Source organism: Hibiscus syriacus, unplaced genomic scaffold (genome assembly GCF_006381635.1).
Source record: "Hibiscus syriacus cultivar Baekdansim isolate YM2019G1 unplaced genomic scaffold, ASM638163v2 tig00112231_pilon, whole genome shotgun sequence".
NCBI lineage: Eukaryota > Viridiplantae > Streptophyta > Magnoliopsida > Malvales > Malvaceae > Hibiscus > Hibiscus syriacus.
Genome location: NW_024063276.1, coordinates 3,689,574 through 3,694,464, shown reverse-complemented (window position 1 = coordinate 3,694,464; position 4,891 = coordinate 3,689,574). Strand labels below are relative to the sequence as shown.

At 33.2% G+C, this 4,891-nt stretch overlaps 1 long non-coding RNA gene across 1 annotated transcript; it reads left to right on the top strand.

The window, feature by feature from the left end:
* The first annotated feature begins 686 nt into the window (after positions 1–686).
* LOC120176265 lies at positions 687–4,618 on the top strand. Its single transcript, XR_005521305.1, has 3 exons — positions 687–816; positions 908–975; positions 4,305–4,618. It is a non-coding gene; the product is annotated as an uncharacterized LOC120176265 (long non-coding RNA).
* Positions 4,619–4,891: the final 273 nt, after the last annotated feature.

Genomic DNA, 4,891 nt, shown 5'->3' with positions numbered 1-4,891 from the left:
CAAGTTGTTATTAAAAAAAATACTATATATTGTTGTTCGAGTTTGATCCAATTCGAGATCTGAATCTTAAAACTTGTCTAAATCCAAATCATGTAGATCAACCCATATTATTTTTTTACTATTTATAAAAATATATGTTTTATTTAACAATTATATTTTTTTTAATATCATTTTATTTTTTTCTTTTAAATAAACCTTTAAACATAAAACATTCTTGATTTTATTAACGCTTAAAAGCTTGAAAGATATATTCTGATAAGATTGAAGCTTAGCAGATTAAAAACATTAACGAATAAACAGTAGAGAATCGCAGGAACCAAAATACAACCACTGAATAAGTTAAATAATTGGGTAAATTATACGTTTAGTATCTAAATTATAGTTTTGATCAATTTTAGTACTTAAACTTTTAATTTTTTTAAAATCATACATTAGGTTAGTTTTTGTTTTATTTTATTATACCAGTTTTGAGTTTTAGAAAAAATTTAAAATTTAAGTACTAAAATGGATCAAAATTGATAGTTTATGTATTAAATACGTGATTCACCATAGTAATTGTTACTAAAAAGAAATTAACAATTTCTTAATATTTAGAGGTTTTGCATAAAATAACAAGTAAAATGAAGGATTTTTCATGAATTTAAAAGAAAAATGTCATCCCATGACAATGTTGAAGAAATACAAGTGAAGAGAGGAGGAAGGAATAGGATGAACTTAAAACAGCATAAGAGCAACTCAGCAGCTGTTCAATCTCTCTCTTTTGATGACGTTACCACTTCTTCTCTCTTCCTCTCGACGACGCCGCTTCCACTCTTGGTAATTTCTTTTAAGCATTTCATTTGACATCTCAATTCAATTCCTTTGCGGCCCTGCCTTATCATTTCTATATTGATTCTCCATCCTTCAGGCGTTTGCACCTCTGTTCTCAAGAAAATCTGCCGTGAAAATGGTCTCGACAGATGGCCTCATCGCAAGGTGACCCCTCTTTCTTCTCAATGTCGAAACGATTTTTTTCTTAAAGGTGAAAAAATGTGAGATTTTGAAAATCACATTAATTCTTAATTGTCCATTTTTAATTTAAAAACAAATGTGATTTAAAAAACCTCTCGTTTCAAAAAATTTTGAATTTCCTTTACGATCGAAAATACGGTTTGAAGAGTCGCCACCAATCTTTGACTAGGGTGTGATTGGGCACCCAAAAGTGATTTGTCATTTTAAATAAAAACTAATTTTAATTAAAACAACAAATTGAAGTCTGCATTACCAAAATCCGAGTTCGGGAGTCGGTTACGTGTGGGGAAGGATTAGCACCCCCACAACGCCCTAAATCGGTACCTAGTCGATTAATTAACGTCTTTACAATGAACTTTACAAATTCGAATTTATTTTGATTTTTGATCCCATAAAAAAAATGTAAATTTAAAATGTTAAAAAACACTCAAGCAAATTAAATTAAAATTACCAAGTCATTTTAGAAAGATAAAGAATGTTCGATTATTTACAAATATCGAGACCAAATCTTAAAGATATAACAACCTTTTCTCGATATATTTAAATAAATGAACATTTCTTTTTCTCTCGTTCCCAAATTTTAGGTGATGAATCAATTTTTTTTGGTTTCACTTTCGGGATACACTTTTATTTTAAAATCATTAAAAGCGGACCACAAATCAGTTATGACTGCCCACTTAAAACAATTTTAAATTAAAAGTGTATTACCCTTAATTCGATTATGAATATGTCGAGTTATGCAAGTGAGGCTATCATACAAATCATACAAAGAATGATGGCATGTGGGTCACCATAAATCATTTGCATAACATGCAAAGTAGATATAAACAACTAACTTAAAAACAAATCTAAGAATGGACTATATTAAAATAAATTTAAATTTAAAGAATTAATCTAAAAAGTCTAAATTATGACTAAAGTATTTAAAATTTAAATCTATGGACGAAAATAAAAATATTAACATAATTACATACCAAACGTAAAAATACAAGAAATTAACTTGAATAAATAAAGGGGTCAAAATAGAAACTTTTTAAAGTAATGAGCCAGAATCACAATCATTGCAAAATTCGATTAAACACACAAAATGGACTAAAATAGAACATGCAAAACATTTAAAGTCCAATGTCTAAAAAACAGAAACTAAGTACAATAAACACTTTAGGACGAAGATTAAATGGGGCAAAACATAGAGACAAAATCAGGAATACGAAAACGACCATTTAAGGACTAAAATGTAAACTAATAAAATACTATGCAGAATACGCAATAGCACAGAAACTTAAAACAACACAACCCTAGGACTAAAACGCAACATGCGCAAATCGAAAGTCAAATGTCTAAAACAGAAAAACTTATATACCCTAACTTGGTACCAAAATTATATTCACACAAAACAAAGATACAAAATTAGAAAAATAGAAACATTCGATTTAATGACTAAAATACGACATGCAAAAATATGAAGGTTAAATGTCTTAAAAAATAGCAAACTTAAATACACTAATACTGGGTATCAAAATGAAACACATATAAACTAAAGAGACAAAATAAAATAAATGAAAATCTCGATTAATACTAATGGACCTCACACGCGAATAACCCTATTCCCAAAACCCGGGTGACCAAGTCGATGAAACACTGTCGTTTCGTATAACCCCGAAACGTCACCGTTTTAGCAACAGAATATATGCGACCATTAGGGTAAAATGCTTACCCTAAAACCATTTCTCACCTCTCTACCCTCGTCTTCATCCTCTCTTCAACTCTCCTCGAGCGTAAGACCCTAGCCACCATGGCCGCCAACCGCTTAACTCCGCCACGCTGTTGAGGCCCGAAACCAGACCCCACTCCTCATCTCTCCCCCTAGACCACAAACCTGAGGAAAGATCTCACCGTTGACGCCCCTAAATACCCTATATGAGCACGATTCACCTTCCCGACCACCACCGTGGTAGTCACCTGTGACGAAGGACCCGAACCAACTTAGCGAGCCTGGACACCTCCTCCTGCTCTAGCCCTCAACCAAAACGAACGACCACCTAACCTCGCCGATCTACCCGCTTAGACCTAGAACAAGAGTTAAATCTCCCTAACAAACGCTTCTAAATGCTTCGATCCAAAGCCCAACCATAAAAAAAAAAACCTTGAACAGGCGCCATACCGAACCCAGAACATCAACCAGACTATCCCCGGGCACTGACGACGACTGAGCAAGTCAAACGACCTCCAAACAGAAAACAGGTAAAAACGAAATTAACTTATCTCTTTATCACTCTATTCATTTGGGAAAGAAGATGAGCATACGATTTTGTTTAGTATTTCTTGGAATGAAAAAAAAAGAAATGAACCTGCTTGTATACTGTTGGAATTCGTTGCCGTGAACGATGATATCCTCTAATGAATTCACGAACGACGGAAATTTCAAGTAGGAAAACAAAATACCTAGACTATATTCAGTAAATGATCAGTGGAAAAAAAGAATGAAATATGCTCCAATCTTTTTTTTGAAATGCTTCTCGTTCTCATTCATGAAGGGCAAAGGTCCTTGTTTTACACTATTTTTCTTTCGATCCTTCGAGCAAAACCCCCGTTACCATTTTTTCTCCTTTTTTTCCCTTGTTATGTCAGTGTCCCCCTGGTTTCTGGAGGTTAATTGCTAATAATAACCGACCCCACCTCATTTACAGTTTCTTTCTATCTATTCAAAATCATGGACCCGGTCTTATTGGTAACTTCTGATAACTTACTAGTTATCATACATGGCTAAAATAAATTCCAATTGTTGTAGGGAATCCTCACTTGAACTGGTAAATACCCTGTTAGATTGTTGGGTTTAAATTGGGCCTTCAACTGGCTTGGGGTCGGGTTAGGTTGCCATGGCTTCGAGTCTGCTCCGACATAACCCCGGACAAATCGAGTATCTACACTCTCCATCCTTTTTTTTTACTTATCTTGTTCATTATCTCATCAAATGCTTATACATCGTTATCTGCTTTGATGGGTATTTTGGATTTTTTTTTGTATACAAAACAGAATTTTCTTTTCTTTTATTCCTCGATTATCTGCACTTTTTTCGGCTGTCAGAGTTTATCCATCGGTTAGATATTGTCATATGCATATTGATGGGTAGTTTAGATTTTTAGTGTAGAAAAAGGAAATTTCATTTCTTTACTTTCATGGTTGTGTTTTATTTGTGCCTGCTTTTAATTTTTTCCCTTTTGTTGGCAAAATCTTTTAATTTTGCGCTGTTTCGTTTCAATGTATTTGATTTTTCTTTAAATGAGGTCTAGTTTTTAGCTGGGATGAGCAATGAAGAAATTAAGAAGGATGCAGATAGAGAAAGAAGAAAAGACATCGCCGAGCTTTCAAAGGTTCATACGCAAAGGTATAATGTCAGACAATTTGCTTGGTTTGATTTTCTGCATTCATGATAATTTGGATTTATTTATTTCAGTTTTGAGGTTCAAGTTGGTGATTTTTGTGGATTCTTCTTGATGATGACTTGTGTGTTTTGTGAATTTTGTAAAATAATAATTCACCATAAGCTGCGTTATTATCAATCAATTATGTTGGAGGGAGAATTATTGAAGACAATATTAAATGAACCTGCCATTTGTCAATCTTGTCATAGGAAAATGTTTTCATAACTATGTTATTTCGACTAGAGTGACTGTCGGATATGGGCACATGTCAAACACGGTTATGTTATATTTTTCTGTATATTTTTTCCTTATGTTTCGAGGGTTCTTAAGATGGTCATATCTCTGTATCTATGCTCGGATTAAGAGAAATCAAGAGTGGGAGTTACAGTGTCATAGCCTCTAAGGAGTAGAAGAATATGGTACCTTGTAGAATTTTAAGTTTGTACTTTTAAGTC